This window comes from Cnephaeus nilssonii, assembly GCF_951640355.1.
Source record: "Cnephaeus nilssonii genome assembly, chromosome: 12".
Taxonomy (NCBI): domain Eukaryota; kingdom Metazoa; phylum Chordata; class Mammalia; order Chiroptera; family Vespertilionidae; genus Cnephaeus; species Cnephaeus nilssonii.
In genome coordinates this window covers 50757824-50776006 of record NC_137083.1, presented here as the reverse complement: position 1 = coordinate 50776006, position 18183 = coordinate 50757824, and the positions used below count along the sequence as shown (strand labels likewise).

Below are 18183 nucleotides of genomic sequence, written 5' to 3'. Positions count from 1 at the left end.
ATTATTTATTACTAGAGGCCCAGTGCACGAGATTCGTGCACTTGGAGGGTCCCTCAGCCTGACCTGCACCCTCTCGCAGTCTGGGAGCCCTCAGGGGATGTCTGACTGACTGCTTAGGCCCGGGGAGCGGGCCTAAGCTGTCAGTCGGACATTCTTAGCGCTGCCATGGAGGCAGGAAAGGCTCCCACCACAGCTGCTGTGCTAGCCAGCCATGAGCTGGCTCAGGGCTTCTGGCTGAACAGCGTTCCCCCTGTGGGAGTGCATTGACCACCAGGGGGCAGCTCCTGTGTTGAGTGCCTGCCCCCTGGTGGTCAGTGTGCATCATAGCAATTGATCAATTTGCATATTAGCCTTTTATTATATAGGCTATTTATGAATATTCAATTATTTATTATACTAGAAACCCGTTGCACGAAGTTTCGTGCAATAGACTTTCACCTGGCTGCCGGCAGCAGTTTTCCTCTGGCCACCCGCCGATCAGAGCGCCTCCCGCCAGCGTGATCGGCTACCCCGAGAGGAACTCCGATCGGGAGGCGCTCCGATCCGCGGGTGGCCAGAGGAAAACTGGTGCTGGCGGAAAACTGCTGCCAGCAGCCACGCAATCGGCCACCACCAGCGTCTTCCGCCGGCCCCATGGGTCCTTCCGCAGCGTTGGCCTAACGGCCGGTGGGAGGAGCGGGAGTCGGGGACTCGCGAGTCCCCGCCCCCCGCTCCTACCGCCAGCCAATCGGCCACCCTGAGTCCCGCCCCCCGCGCCTCCAGCCGGCCCAATCGTGGGCGTAGCGGAGTGATGCAATTTGCATATTGCCTTTTTATTATGTAGGATATGTACATGCAAATGTAGAAATACACATATCTATGTATACTTTCTTATAATTATTTGGTTAAATGTAAACTGAATATGTGCATAATAGAAAATTCTTATAAAGTATACAAAAAACCTAACCTAATGTTAGATTTTACAAATACTGAATTAAGCATTTATTGATTCTGATTTTTATAGTTTTCATAATTTTGGGGCCAATACTAATACTAATTAGTACTCTATTGAGTTCTCAAGTATTTCTATGAGCCTTTGAAAAAGCCCTTGGCACAGGTACCATGCTTTCCCCAGCCCTGGTCCTGATGTAACTGGTGAAGAACAGATAAACCAACTCAAGGCCCCTGTGCAAGGGCCACTCTCTGATTGGCATCAGTCTCTAAAATGAAAGAAGTCTTAAACATTTATTCTTTTCCTTCCAAACTAGCTTCTCTTAGGTAATTATCCAAGCTTGATGTCCCTAGTTGTTAAAGAGTTAGATAACCTCTACACCAGAGAACTACTTAGAAGATACAATCAGCAAACATTTCGTTAATAAGAGCTTGTCCCTTCCCTGCTTCTCCTGGTGTTCACAAATAACCAGGACAGCAAGCCACAGAGTCACAGTTGTGTCCCGCCTGCCCCTGCTCCATATCCTGTCAATGTCCTCATTCACAATTCCCAAGCACACTGCCACTAACCTAGTTCAGGTCCTCAGTAACTCACTCCTTCACTAAACTGATCCAATTTCTCTGTCACCAGTTACCTGTTGTCACCTCTACTCTTCTAAAGCCACCATTATTTCTCAGAAAAGAACCCTTAGACCTCATCTTGGCCCACAGGGGGAAATTTGAGCAGTACTGGGGTGTGAGGCTTCCAGGGCTGGCTGCTCCTTAATTTTCCAGCTGTATCTCCTGCCACAGTCTCTCCACAGCTTCCAGAACACAGGGCATCCCTGGACATGCCCTGCTCTCACTTTAGTTCTCTTCCCATTCTGTCCCATCCTGCTCCCTCTCCCACGCCTTTCTACCCGAAATCCTATCCTCCTAAGAGAAAATATTCACGGAAGAGGGAATTTATATAGCCAGTTAGTCTATGAAAATATACTCAATGTCATTGGTCAGGCAAAGGAAAATATAATGTATGTTGCCCAAACTGTCAAAAAAGGAGGTGGTGAAGACGGAGAAGAAAGTGAAAAGGCAGCTAATAATGTCTAATGTCCAAAAGGCTTTGGGGACGTCACATCTGCTGAAAGGGCTGAAAAACTGACAACCATCTAACAGTGGCAATCAGTTTCAAGGGTGTACCTATCCTTAGACCAGCGACCCCTCTTCTACTAACCTTTCTTTTAAGAGTAGCTCTATTAAAGTACATATACAAGGATGCTCGTCTTCACAAAAACTGACCTAAAAATGGAGATAGATAAATGACAAGGAATGTTTCTTGGAACTAGTTTTGACTCCTGTGGGTATAGACAGGATCTCTAACCCAAAACCACACTTATTACCCACATATCCTGCCCCCCATAGCCCACTGTGCTGCAATATACGACCCTGGGGCATAGCCCCCACCAGCTACCCATACACTCCCCATGAAAAGCAACTCTTAGACCTCTTCTCTCTGGGACTATGTTGCTTCTGGTGTTGCTATTCAGCAAACATCCAGAACAGGGAACTCACATTTTTGTCTCTCTGATTGTCCTCTGGGCTAGTTCCCAGAAGAAATATCTATGAAGTGAGAAGGGATAGGCAGGTGGCTTGGAGATCTGAAAAGTAGGGGACTAGGGAAAAGAGGAGGGTTTTTCCTGACCGGCTCCTCCTTCTACCATTCTGGGCTGGACTGCTGACCCACGGTGAGTGGGGTATGCCTGGGCTCCCTTTCTTTTTGCCAGTTTCCCCGTGAGTGAGGCTGCAGGGTCAGCCCTGGTCTGACACCAATGCTGTGTACATGGCAAGACAACGTTTGAGAGGGAGAATGCTTGAGTCAAGCATGATAATACGATAGTATAGCTATTACAAAGAATGAGTTACATCTATTTTGTACCTACCTAGAAGAATGTCCTAGGTATATTTTAAGTGAAATTTTCAAATCGTTATATTATAGAGGACACAAACCCATTTTGGTATGGATGTAAATAATAATAGTAGTAGAACTAATAATTTTTGTAGTAGTAATGACAAGACAGTGCTAACCAGGCTCCCAGCATTCTTATAAGTGCTTTACATAAATTATTTAATCCTGATGAGGTATGTATTGTCACTTTCCCTATTTATATATGGGCAAAACCACAAAGAAAATAAAAAACCTGCCCTCCAGAGAATCTGTTACTTGCTTAAGTAACACAGGTGGTGGTGGAACCAGCCTTCAAACACAGGAAATCTAGTTCTGGAGTCCACATTTTTACGTACCAGCAACAGATAAGCCTGTTAAGTCCCTGTTTCTTATATAGGTAGAAAATCTATGAAGCTACATTTCAACATACTAATATTAGGAAGGGAAGAGGCAAACAGTATTCTTTCCCTTTATACATCTCTGCATCCTTTCAATTGTTTTCTGTATTACTGTTACAATTAAAAATAGCACAGGTAATATAAATTCAATGAACCAAGTAAATACACACTGATTTACTATATAAATTAGATTGACCAACTGATCCTATCTTACTTGTCCCAAAATGTCTTCTTCACTTCCTAATAAGTTGTGCATTTGTCCACCAATAAATTTGATTTTTCTTTGTGGGGGTTCCTTGAGCTTTGCAGCTGGTTCTGTTCCCACTTTAACCAGCTATGGGTAACTCCAACACTTGACTTTTGAACCAAATGCCTCCTCTCCATGCCTGTGTCACTGTTTGCCCTCCAAGCAAGGTGAGCTCAGATGGACACAGCCTGGAGAAACCCCTTTTACTTCTCCCCTGAAGTTCTTCATCGTTGCTTCTACTTCCATGGATCCTGCCTTCTCTCTTTCAGGCCCACCAACTTTCTGCAACTCAAGGCACCTCTAAAACAGAATGTACCCCAGGCACAACTTATAACTCAGGGAGAGAGCTTCACAGATCCCCTACCCCTGCCACAAAGTGATCCCATGGTACCTAAATAGGGTTTCCCTTAAGGAAGTACATAAATAAAGATAGGAAGGAGGGTAGTGGGCCTGTCTTGCTTATTGTACCATATCCTACATTATAATTTCATTTCAAATCCCAACAGTAGGGCAAGTGTCTGAGGTCAGATTCTTTGGATTTCCTAGGATAATGAATAGATACTCTGTAGATGGGATTGAATGAATGATGGATATAAGGTGTGGGTATAAGGGTCAACCTAGGATGACTTCTTTAGCAAACAGCTACCCTGGCCTTGAAAAATGATGCATGTCAGAAACATCCAATTTGATAGATCTTCTCTTCTTCATGCCGTTTTCTTCCATGAAACCTTTTTCTTTTTCCTTATATGTTTTAAAATGTCCATGAATTTTTCTTAAGCCAGAAGTAGGGTGGGTCCAACCTCTTTTGTATTCTGTCTGAGATATTCCCAGCTCAATCTTATTTAAATGATTTTCACTCAAAAATGGTTTAATTCATATATTTAAAAAAATACGTAATACATGTGGAAGGATATTGACGGTAAAATAATAATAAAATAATTCTAAAACTTAAACAGACTCTCATATACCACTGCGCAGCTTAAAAAACAGACCATTCCTATTATCTCTGAAGGTCTGCCTGTAGCTCGCTGGAATCATTCCCTCCCCCGTTCCCATAAAAGCACCATTCAAAACTTTGCTTTTTCTGTTCCCTTGTTTTGATCTTACTACACTCCCTTCTGGATTCCCGAGTTCGCCTGGGGCTCTTTCTCACTCATATTTGCTCACTTATCTCACTGCCAGACTCCCAGCCGAACAGCAAAATGGAGGACCACTAGCCCAGGCAGAGAAGGCCTGTTTTGTATTTTTAAAAATTCTGGTGCTGACTCTTATTAGCTGTCGATCAGACTGTCTCAGAGGGTATTCTACCAAATGCACAGTGCTGGACAGGGGCGGTCTACAGTCCCAGGGGCTGTCACTACTAAGCTCTGGTGTGTGATCCCTCTCCCTCACTTCCTCTGCAGGCCCTCACCCAGGCGAGATTTTCCTTCCCAGGCCCAGAGCCAGTCCACAAAGAGCAAGTCGGTGACGTCAGAGGAGAGGAGGGGGCCGTAGGTAGGGGAGGAGTGGCGCAGAGAGGAAAAGCTGGGGCTGGCAGGGAATTCTGCAGGCCCGCTGGCGCTGAGGTTTGGGAGGGACCAGTAGCCCCTCTACCACACATTCCAGGGGATCTGTGCTAGTGGGTGAGGGATCTTGGTCTCGGGCAAGGTGTTGGTAAAGATCAAAGGGCAGTAGGGCAGAAGTGATGCTCTGTCACCAGCCACCTGTGTGACTGAGCCAGCCCATCCTTCTCCCTGGGCCACGGTATTCTCATCCCCTAAAGCTTCGAATTAGATGCTGTTCCTCTAGGTCAGGCTTGTGCATAACTCAGAGACACAAAGCAGGTAAACAAACATCATACATCAGGGCCCCGAGGAGCACTGCGGCAAGCGCGACGCAGAGCCCGTGAGCAGAGAACAATCGCGAACAGGACTGCGACACAAACAGTGAGAGATCTGTCCCCGGTTTGGGCTCACGCAGGTCCGCTGCAGCCTCCTCGGCCTCCCGCACCGTCCTCCCCCAGACCCAGGCCGATCCGCCGCTACCGGCCCTCTTAGGGCCTGTGGGCATTCGAAGAAGGCCACTCACCTGGTCGCCTTGCAACTTACAACCGGGCGGCTGCGGGGGGAGGGCGGGGGGAGGGCAGCGCTGGGTGCAGAGGGCACGCACGGTGTGGCGGGGAAGGGTCTTCTACGCAAGTAGCGCCGAGGCGAGGAGCGCAGAGCGCGGAGGAGATGGAGCGGGAGCAGAGGAGGGGTTCCCAAGCAGTCTCCTCCTCCCCACTTCCTCCAGGGCGGGATCGAGCCCGAAGGGCGGTGCTTGGCAGGGGACTGCTCTTCTTTGTGTCCCGGTCTTGTCAGCTGGACACTGCGGCGGCGGCCCCCATTCGGGTGGCAGTGGGGCCGGCCGTTTTATTCAAGACATAAACTTCTCTGGCCACTGATACGGAAAAGCTGAACAAACTATAGGACACATTCTACGGGATATTATTAAATTCTTATGAAGAGCTCAGATCTCCATTCAGTTGGAGGAATGTACTTGAAGTATTGCCAAGGGAAAAATAAAAACTAGAAATTATTTGGTATGCTTTCATTTTTATAATAAAATCAGCCCTGTGCATATTTGTATTATGGTGGGAGAAGGGAAGGATACATCTGTATGTGATAATACTGTTTTACCATAGGAACAGGGAAGGGCAACTTTTATATAGCACTACATTGTTTGCATTGTTATATGTTACTTTTGTAAATAAAAAATAATATATTTCAAACAACAGTAGCTAAAATTTATTCTTCAGTGTACATTTCAAACCCTATTTCTTTCCCCTAAGTCCTCTGTAATGATCCGTTGACAGATGCTCCTCCCTTCTATAAACTGCAAGATCCTACTTAGTGTGGTGACTTCACCTGGCTCAGCCTGTGAAGTCAGGGTAGTATAGTGGTTAGAAGCCCAGACTGTCACCAGATGGCCAGGATTCAGACCCCAGGGCTGCATTTTATGGGCTGAGTGACTTTGAACAATTTACTTAATTCCTTTATGCCTCAGTGTTATTACCTATAAAATGGGGAGGATGAAATGAGTACCTATATTACAGATTTATTGTAAGGTTTAAATTAGATGAGTGGATTTGTAAATTTCTTCAATCACTTTCTGGCAGATAGTAAGACTGTATGATTGTTAAGTAAAACAAATCTTCAGGTCATCCTAACAATCAATATTTCATGTTTCAGGAAAATGCATATCTTTTTAATCCTGACGAGGATTTTGGTTCCAATCAAAGTCATATTTCCTTTCCCCATCTCCCTTCAACCTCTTTTCCCCAAATTGACTCATATAAACAATAATCAACAGGGAATGTGGGTAGGTGAGCTCAGTGGCAGGGTTTACACAGAGAAAACACCAGAAAGAGAAATCAAGAGACCCCGAATTCAGGATCCCGATCTGTCCAGGACCATCTGATTGACAGTGAGCAGGTCCTTGATATTCTCCAGGGCCAAGGGTTCTCAGATAAACAAGGCGGACTGGCCACTTGCTTGCTAAGTCCCTTTCAGGTCTGAAATGCTAGGACTAATAGCACCAAAAGGTAGAACCCCAAAATACTGAGTTTTAGAAAAAACACACACACACACAAAAAAAAACCCCGCGTATATACATGGGAAGGATAGCACCTGACTTACCTCTGAAGGAAGGGGACATGAGATTTGGTGAGGAAAAGATCTTGTCAGATTTTGTTTCTTAGAAAGGAACACACACACACACACACACACACACACACACACACACACACCACAGCTGAAGCAAAGGTGATAAAATGTCAGCCTCTGATACAAGGATATATCAGATTCCTGATAGTTAGATTCCTGGAGGAGAATACAGCACGCAATAATTAAGAACCAGCGCGGTAGAAAAACGCAGAAACTGACAAGGGGAAAACGCAGGTAATCTTTGAAAAACATCTGCTTCCTTTGGCCCAAGCGGTCTCAGGCCCCAAGCCCGACCACCTCCGCGGGCCCGTCAGGTACCCCCTCCCAAATGCTCCCCAGTCCCCGGCCCGACCCTCCCTCTTCCACGCTGGACCACTGGACTCGGTCGGTGCGTCCGGGCCTGCTCCGGTTCCAGAAACGATTACTGAACAAGACTCACCGGTTGTCCAGAAATTTCCACACCGGGCTACTTAGGAGGGGGAAGGGACTCCTCTGCAGAGATATGACGAGGGAGGGGACAGACAGCCTGCGGATTAGAATATTGGTGGTGGCGGCGCTGGGAGCCTTGTGAGGGGAGGTGGTCTGTGGTGCAGAGTGGGGCGAGGAGGGGGCCTTCCTGGGAACTGATTGGCAGCTCTGGCGGTGGGGGCGGAGCCTGGTCGCCCACACCTCTCCTGACTGCAGTGGCCCCGCTTTGTGTAAGTTTCTGCATCAAAATGCAGCCCCGAATCTAGGATGGAGACACTGGCGCCTGCACCTGGAGTGTGGGAGGGTAATTCGTTGAAAAAATAAACCTGTGAGATTATTTACTAACAAGGGAGTGGGTGATAAATTATGATAAATCTTTATATAAAACAACACAGCTATTTGCAAGGATGAGTTATATCTCTATATATTTGCCAGATGTTGGGCTATATTTATACTCATTTTAAATAAACATCTAACGTGTTAATAAAATGAAGAGTTTGCATTTTTGTACAAAAAAATTTAAAAATATTTTATATACTTACATAAACATAGAAATTATATGAAAAACCTACATCAAGCTATTAGAATCAGTACTTCAGACAGGAAAGAGTAGCTTACTTATAAGTATTTTTCTTTGTACACCTCACTAAAGTTTTAGTATTAGTATGTATTATTTTGTGAGAAAAACATAAATTTAATCAACTAAAAATAGGTAAAATATCCTTGCTCAAACAGCTGGTAGTGTCCACTCTATAAATATGATTTCTCCCTGTGTGTGCGTTTCTTGAACTTTGTTCCTCGTCCTGACTCATTTTAATCAAGTAAGAGTTGAACCAAGTACTTGTTGTTTGAGCCAGGACCAGGCTTTATGCCTGACCAGGTCCTACCTTGAACCAGTGTCTCCTCATCTAGCTTTGTGAGCTCAAGTTTAGATCCTGGGGGAAAACCATTTGTCCCTTTTTATGGTTGGTCCCAAAGGCCTGAAAGATTTGTGTGGTCTCTGGACATTCTCCTGTTTCTTCACCCCTCACCAATCATCTCTCTGGCCTCTGTTCTCAGAGTTCCTAACTGACCCTACGAAGAAATCATTAAAAAACTTTCTCCCAACCACAAAACAGTGTCTAGGCTGGACCTTGCACGGGAATGTGGATTTAGTGGTAAAGGGGATGGAGTACCACATCCTGTAATTACTTCAGGATTTCATTACAATCCTCAAACTAGAGTAAGCATAAGCCAAGAACTGTGTTTTTTCTTTCTTTTGATTTTCCACTTCATGTAGCCATGAACAGGTGCTTTGTAATGTCCACTTGATGGATTGATGGACAAAATAGATGGATGTGCTGAGGAAGGCAATCCTAGGATCACTCCTAAAAACAAACAAACAAAAAAACCCAACCAAACAGCCTAGACGGTGTAGCTAAGTGGTTGAGCATTGACCTATGAACCAGGAGGTCACAGTTCTATTCCCAGTTAGGGCACATGCCCAGGATGCAGGTTCGATCCTCAGGAGGGGACGTGCAGGAGGTAGCTGATCAATGATTCTCTCTCATCATTGATGTTTCTATTTTTTTCTCTCTCCCTCTCCCTTCTTCTCTGAAATCAATAAAAATATATTTAAAAAAAGAAAAAACCAAACAGCAACTTGATGCAGAAAACTTATTAAATTACAGATTTCCTGTATTGAAAGTTTCCTCCTCTTCTTTGTGCTCCTTTAATTTCCTCCCTTAAACCTTTTCTTTCTATATCTCCCCAAATTTCAGTGCGTTCTTTCCTCTCTTTCTCTGTTTCAAACTTAACATTAATAACTCAATTTTAAATCCTATATCATTCATTCTTCTAGAGTTTCTGTTTTCCTTTCCAGTTTCTGTCCTGAGTAATAGAGACTACCATGAAATCTTTAAAGTATTGAAATAACTTTTAAAATATTAATTTGTATAAATACTCAGCAACATAGGAATAAATGAACACTTCATTAAAAATCATACTACAAAATATTATGTGGTTCTTAAAAAGGATGAACTTGAGGAATGCTTTCAATCTATATTTTCAGTGAAAAACTATGATTTTATTTGTTTAATTGATTTTTTTTTGAGAGAGAGAGAGAGAAGGGGAGAGGGAGAGGGAGAGAGAAAAATGGATGTGAGAGTGAAACATCAATCCACTCCCCCTCCTGGGGATCGAGTCTGCTACCCCCGGCACATGCCCTGGTGGGGAATCAAACTGGCAACCTTTTGATGCACGGGACAATGCCCATCCAACTGAGCCACACAGGCCAGGGATGATTGTGTTTTTTATGTTTATGTCTACCTAACAGGAAAAATAAGAACATATTTAGTGACCTCAGGAAGTGGGGAGGGTAGACCAGTAATTTTTTTCTTTATACATTTCATATTTTTAAAATGTTACAAAAATCATTTTGAAAAACAAACAAACATGGTATTCACTCTTATTTATATACCCAATAGAAATGCACACACATGCCACCAAAAGACATGTACTACAGTGTTCAAAGCAGCACCAGCCATATAGTCTAAAACCAAGTGCTATCCGTCCTGCTTTCTCACTGATAGGGCACCCTGGCACTGTCTTCTATTGCAAGATTCTTAAAATTTTATTTTCAGGCCAACAAATACTGAAGTGTTATTATGAAAGGTCTATTTTGAAGAAATTCTAAAGGATATAGCTCAAGAAGAAATAAAATAATCTTTGATAATCTGAGATGTGAGATAAAACAGTGAGAGACCTCCAATGCTGACACTGAGAGAATAATACCTTGTTTGGAAAAACCCTCCTGCTGAAAATAGCAATAAAAGTTTAACAAAATATAGGAAACAATGGAAGATTCTGAAGACAAACAAAACAAATAGGATTTGAAAAGTTCTGATCTTGAGGGAAGGAAAATAGAACATGAGCTCCACATTCACTGTGGCTTTTTCCTTTCGGGCATTTTCCAGTTCACACTGCAGGGTAACTGAGGCCAAGTGGAGTCTGCCTGCCTTCAGATTACCAAACCACTGGAACTCAAAGCACAAAACTTTACAGAAGAAGAAATCTCAGAGAAGTGAATCTAAAAATCTATACATTCCTCTTAAATCACTGGCTGACTCCAAAGCTAGGTATGCACAAGGAGGCCCTCCCCTCAACCTCTTACTCCCTACCCTCTGCCCCAATTGCAGAAAAGAGTGGGTAAAATGCTAAAACAATTGAACAGTCATTTCAGTAGTTGCACTGTTCTGGGAATAAAGCAGTGAAGGTCAACTTCCACCGAAGTAAATGATTCTTATCAACACACTGTGCTTTCAGTTGAGATATGAGAAATTCCACAGCATATGAATAAGAATGACACCTTAGGAATAAGGACTATGCTCTTGGATAAAGGAAAAAACTAAAGTGGACCAGTTCTAAGAAAGTGTAAAACTAGCCCTTGATAGTGTGAAATTAATCTACTGGTACTTTATCTTGCCCCTACCCCTGAAAAAATTCTGTTTGAAAAATAATATCAACCATAACTTTATAATTTTTATTCATGACATACTGCATCCAACTGAAAATTTAGAGGGAGACTAAAAATTAGGATCAATTGTCAAGAACTCAGGAAAACAACAGATAATAGAAACAGACTCACAGGTGATTCTTAGACAGGAACTAACTTTCTATTACTGTGAATAATATGTTCACATATAACAGAAAAAAAGCTGGAGAACTTCAGTATAGATTTAAAACTCAGAAAAGAGTAAAATGGAAACTTTAAAAATAAAAAAATAATAATTGAAATCAGGAATTCTATAGTTGGCTTTAATAGCATATTAGATACAAATGACCAGAGAATTGGTGAACGGTAACAAAGTTTAATAAAATTTATCCAAAAATAACACAGGAAGAAAGGACGATGCACAAAGAGATGGAATGATATAAAAAGGGCATAATAGAAATATGAGATATGGTAAAAAGTTATGAATTATGTGTAATTAGAGTCCTAGAAGGGATAAAAAAAATCAAAACTCAAATGGAAAAAACTCTACATTCTCTAAGTAGAATAAACACAAAGAAAATTATAGCTACGTCATAGTCAAACTGCTAAAAACCAAATTGAGAGAGGAAATTGAAAACCAGCCAGACATAAAGGATATTTTCCTTTCCAATGAACAATAATAGAGTTGGCTTTTCAAAAGAAATGATGGAACTAAAACACAATGGAATTAAAAAAAAAAAGATAAAATCCAACAACCTAAAATTCTATGCACAGCAAAAATAAAGGCACAATAAAGACAATTTAGATAAACAGAAGCTGAAAGAATTGGTAGGCAATATAGTATAAGACCTACAAAAAGGAGTTCCTTGGGATTTAGGAAAGTTATCCCAGATAGGAGCCAAAAACTATATGAAAGAATAGAGAATACTGGAAAGAGTAAATACATGGGCAAATGTGTTAAAATTAACTGTTTAAATAAATATAATAGCTTGTGAGATATAAAATCATACAAAAATAAAATAAATATATAACAGCACAGCTGCAAGATGAGGGTTAATAAAGATAAACTATTTTTAAAGTTATTGCATTGTTTGAGCCTTAGCCTTATCCTGATACCAAAGACAAACAAAGGACATTACAAGAAAAAAATTATAGGCCAACATCCCTGATGAACATAGAAGTAAAAATCCTCCACAAATATTACCAAACTGAATTCAACAGTACACTAAAAGAACCATAGATCACAATCAAGTGGGATTTATTCCAGAAATGCAAGGAAGGTTCAACATCTGCAAATCAACAAATGTGCATACTACATAAACAGAATGAAGGATAAAATCGTATAGTAATCATTTCAGTAGATACAGAAAAAGAATTTGACAAAATACATTTGTTTATGACAAAAACTCTCAATAAATTGGACATACAAGAAATGTACCTCAATATAATAAAGGCCATATATTACAAGCCCACAGTTAACATCATACTCAAAGGTGAAAAGCTGAAAGCTTTTCCTTAAAGATCAGGGACAAAACAAGAAGTCCCACTCTTACTACTACTTTTCAACATTGTAATGGAAGTTTTACCCTGAGCAATTGGGTAAGAAAAATAAGTAAAAAGCATCCATATGGAAAGGAAGAAGTTAAATCATCTCTGTTTGCAGATGACATGATCATGTATATTGAAAACCCTAAAGACTCTACCAAAAAACCTGTAAGAACTAATGAGCAAATTCAATATGGTTGCAGAATACAAAATTAATATAAAAAATCAGTTGGATTTCCATACATCAAAGACAAAATATTTAAAAGGAAAATTAAGAAAATAATCCTATTTATAATGGAATAGTTAGAAACCAATTTAACCAAGGAGGTAAAAGATTTACACTGAAAACTATAAAACAATGATGAAAGAAACTGAAGACACAAATAAATAAAGAATATTCTATGTTCATAGATTTTTTGAATTAATAATGTTAAAGTGTCTATACTAGCCAAAACTACCTGCAGATCAATGCAAACCCTATCAAAACTCCAATGGCATTATCCCCATAAATTAAAAAAAAAAAAATCCTGCCCTAACCGGTTTGGCTCAGTGGATAGAGCATCCGCCTGTGGACTGAAGGGTCCCAGATTCGATTCCAGTCAGGGGCATGTACCTTGGTTGCGGGCACATCCCCAGTGGGGAGTGTGCAGGAGGCAGCTGATAGATGTTTCTAACTCTCTATCCCTCTCCCTTCCTCTCTGTAAAAAATCAATAAAATGTATTTTTTTTAAATCCTAAAATTCATATGGAACCACAAAAGAGCTCAAATAGCCTAGGAAAACTTAAGTAAGAATAATTGAGGCATCACAGTGCCTGATTTCAATACTACAAAGCTATAGTAATCAAAACAGTATGGTACTTGCATAAAAACCAGTTTTATAGAGCAGTGGAACAGAAGAGAGCCCCTAACTAAACCCACACATTCATATTCAGCTGATCTTTAACAAAGGTGCAAAGAGCACACATTGGGGAAAGGATAGTTTCTTCAATAAATGGTGTTGGAATAACTAAATACCCACATGAAGAAAAATGAAATTGGACTCTTACTTCACCATATGAAAATTAACTCAAATTCATTAAAGACTTAAACATTTGACCTGAAACTGTAAACCTACTAGAAGAAAATATAGGGAAAAATTTCTTGACATTGGTCTAGGCAATAAAATTTCTGGACATGATCCAGTTACAAAATAACCATATAGAATGCAATATTTAAAGTTGATATGGTGAAATCTTTATTATGCATAAAACAAGATGCCTGTCCCTATTTTGTTCAACATTATATTGGATTGTACTAGCCAATGCACTAAGACAATAAAAGAAAAAAAAAGTTACAAAGATTGGAAAGGAAGAAATAAACTATCATTACTTTTAGATTATATGACCACTTGTGTAGCAAATCTGAAAGACTCTATAGGTAATTTTAGAATTATTAATGGAGTTTATCAAGTTTGACATATAATGTATACATATAAAAGGCTAACTGTCCATCCGTCCAACCGGTAGCTATGATGTGCACTGACCACCAGGGGGCAGATGCTCAACACAGGAGCTGCCATGATGCACACTGGCCATTTAAAAATAAATGGCACTATGGACCTGGCGCCAACAAACCAACACTCAGCTTCCCCCAAGTGGGACACAGGCCCCATCACCACCCCGAAGTGACATGCCATCAAATCACAGCCAACGCAGCCCAGCCCAACCTGGAAACAGTCGCTGTGGGTGTCGGGTAATGATGTCATGTAGCAATGCCTGGCTTCCTCTCCCTAGCGACTAGCCTCCTTGGAGTTTCTTCAGCCCAAGAACCCGACTTGCTTTATAGCCAGGTGCAAACATTTTACAGTTTAACCAAATGTCTGTGAAGTGTTTACAAGTGCCTCATCTCATTTGATCCTCACAGAAGTCCTGGAGTAGGTAGATAGGAGACTCTGTAGAATCCTTTTTTTTTTTTTTCATTAGCCAGAAAATGGAGATTTAGAAAGTTTAGAAACTTGACCCAACTGAAAAGAAGTAAGAAATGGTGGAACTTGAAAATGACTTCAGGTTTTCTCACTGCACAGAATATAGTCAAACACTGCTACAATTAAATATTTTACCCTTTGTTCTCCCTGCGTGATCTACAATAATAATCTTTGTGTTGATATTTACTGCTTTGTTGCTGACAATTACCTGAAAGAGAAGTTAGGGTGCTTCACTGGGCTGGAAAAAGTTTAGCTACATCAGAAAGCAGGTCTAATTAAGCAAGTTTATTCTCTATATACAAAAGGTTAAGTTGACTCGAACATGTGTGATACATATAAAGCTCTTGCTGGCGCCAATCGTACACGTGTGTTTTGATCTGTCATTGTCGATCGTGAATTTGGTTGATACTTCTATTATAGCAAAAGGGTGAATAGCAATATTAAAATATTTCTTCTAATTAATTTCCTTTCAATGTTCACAAATCTGTGCACCGGGACACTAGTCAATATATAAAAGCAATTAGGTTTCTACACACCAGCAATAATAAGGTACAAAATATAATTTTTATAAAATAAATAATTTACAATAGCAATAAAAATAATGTATGTATAAATAAGTTTAACAAAAATGAGAAAAAGCAATGAAAAATATTACAAAGCCTTAAAATACATTAAAGGTGAGATAAATAAATAGCAGTATATACCAAGTTCATAGGTGGAAAGATTCAACATCTTAAAGAGGCCATTTCTCCTCAAATTGATATATAGAATTAATTCTAGCAGGTTTGTCTCTTTGCTTGTTTCTTGTTTTCTTATTTAAATAATTATATGGAGGATCAAAGATCCAAGAATTGTTAAAAAGCCAGGAAGAGGTGGGAGAATCTTTCAAGAATTACAAAACTATAGTTGTTAAAACTAATTTTAGTGTTGGTGCAGTTAAACAAATAGATAATGAAAGAGAGTAAGGAGCTTAAAACAAATTCATGCATATATGGCCGAAACCGGTTTGGCTCAGTGGATAGAGCGTCGGCCTGCGGACTCAAAGGTCCCGGGTTCGATTCTGGTCAAGGGCATGTACCTTGGTTGCAGGCACATCCCCAGTGGGGGGTGTGCAGGAGGCAGCTGATCAATGTTTCTCTCTCATCGATGTTTCTAGCTCTCTATCCCTCTCTCTTCCTCTCTGTAAAAAATCAATAAAATATATTTTTTTAAAAAAATTCATGCATATATGAAAAACTTGATTCATGCTGATCACTCACTGGTGATGGGACAATTAATTACCCATATGGAATAGAAAATATAACAATTTCCAGGTGTAATAAGACTAATTGCCAAATGCAAAATTATAAAATCTTTTAGAGGAAAATATAGTAAAATTAATTTACTATCTTGAGAAATTATTTTTCTCAAGAAAAATTATAAAGAAAGTACTGGACACTTAAAATAAAAATTCAAAACTTAGTTCATTGAGAGAGACAGACTTACAGAGAAAGAAAAGCTAAGCACCAAATTTAAAGCAGATATTTCCAGCATATATTGCTTACAAAGGATTAATTAGCATTCAGTTTATATAATGAAAGCATTCCAGTGCTTGCTTGGGCAGCACATATACTAAAAGGAAATATTCCAATGACTCAATAAGAAGACAAACAACCCAATATGAAAATGAGAAAACATACACAAAGCCCAGAATTATCACAGAGAGAAAGCACCACAGCTTATCAACATATGTATGGAAAGATGGTCAACTTCATTACTTATCAGAGATATGCTAATGGAAATCACAAGGGAATGCTATTTCACTCCTGCCAGACTGGCTAAAAATGATATTTCATAATACCAAGTTATGACAAGTATGTAGAACAACAGGGACTCTCATCTATTGCTGAAAGGGATGCAGACCGGCTCAACATTTGAAAACAGCTTGGAAATAACCTAATAATGTTGAACATACACAAATCTTATAACTCAGTAATTCAATGCCTTGGTGTAGACTCCAGGGAAACTCCTGCCCATGTGAACCAGAAGTCATGTAAGAGAATGTTAGAAGACATTACTTGTTAATATGCCCTGTAGTAGGCAGCCTTTAATATGGCCCCCAGTAAACCCTGCTCTGAGTATTTATGCTCCTGTATAACCCTCACCCCTTGAGTGTGAACTGAAACTAGTGATTCACTTATAATGAACAGATAGCAAACTGATGGGATGTCACTTTTGAGATTAGGTTACAAAAGAATCTGGCTTTCATGTTCTCTCTCTGCCTTTACTCGGGGGTGGGGGGTGAAGAGGAGAAAGCAAGTTCTTATACAGAGGCCCATATTGCAAAGAATTGATGTGTAAAATAAGGGTGACTTGAATACAAGTACCATGATACCTGACAGTGATGTTTTGATCAAGGCATCTCGGTTGAGAAGGCTAGAGATAGTGACAAATTTCATCATGATACTCAGAACAGTATGCAATTTAAAATTGTTTATTTCTGGAATTTTCTATTTAATAGATCGTGGTTTTCTGTTCAGATCCTGGTTTGACCACAGGTAATCGAAACCGCAGAATGGAAGATAGGGACTACTGTATTGAAATGAAATCAATTGACAAGTAAATAGTTTGGAGTATAAAAGGATGGATGGTCAGCTAGACAGATATTCTGTCCTTTGTGTCTAGTTAAATCTGCATTTCTTCCAATAGTTTCCATGACTGTCCCATTGGTAAATCATTTTCTCCCTCCTTTAAGGACTTCTCCCTCCATTGCAGGTTGAGTCAACTCAGAGGCCAGCTCAGGGGCTGTTTATCTGGTAACTGTATAATTCAGCACTTACCTGAAGGCCAAATGCATTCCAGACTAAATATTCAACAAGATTCCCTGCACCCACTCTCACCACCAGCCCTCCTTACCTTGCACTTCCCTCCCCCACCACAACACTCTGGGGCCCCACATACAGTCCTGGGATAGGTGAGGACTTTAACCTTGGGGGAAGGGGGATTATGAAGAGGCAGGCTATACTCTAATAATTCAAGAACAAGCCACAGGAGGTGACATCGCCTCAATCCATGGTTCTTTTTAGCTCAAATCACAAGGCTCCTGTGGAGCACAAGAAAATAGTGGGTCAACGCCTCCAGATGAGCAAGGGTGAATAACGATGTGGCCAGAAGGAAATAGAGGCCGAGCTACAGAGAGACACCAGAGAAGGATCCCAGAGATAACAGCGAGGAATCCTGCGTGGAACACCTCTGCCACCCTCCCATCTGGGACATGCAGAGGCCCCACTAACTCCCCTGACCCCCACAAGCACACAGATAGCCTCCCAGGGCTTTCACATCTCTCTTCTCCCGCCGACCACCTGCGCTCGGGGTGGCCTGTGACAGACACCTCCAGGCCTCTCCTGGTCCATAATTTATCTCTGACCCCCACTCACCGTTTGTCCCGCTGGACCCTGCAGCGCGGGGTAGGGGGTAGAGAAGTCTGGCTAAGAGAGGGCAGCGGCAGTTCCCAAGGAAAAGAGCTCAGCAGAGAAAGGATTGAGCAGCGGACAAGGCCTGGGAGGTGGAATGTTG

At 41.0% G+C, this 18183-nt stretch overlaps 1 protein-coding gene across 4 annotated transcripts in view; it reads right to left on the bottom strand.

Moving 5' to 3' along the window:
- Positions 1 to 18183, bottom strand: part of LOC307108019 (TRPM8 channel-associated factor 1) — a gene marked incomplete at its 3' end in the record, with an annotated part of 46581 nt that extends 28398 nt beyond the window's left edge. For 2 of the 4 annotated variants that reach the window (XM_079785700.1, XM_079785703.1), the window contains exon 1: positions 5564 to 5729. Of the gene's footprint in view, positions 1 to 5563; positions 5730 to 7618; positions 7754 to 18044 lie in introns of those variants that run through there. The other 2 variants (XM_079785701.1, XM_079785702.1) reach the window with 2 other exon arrangements.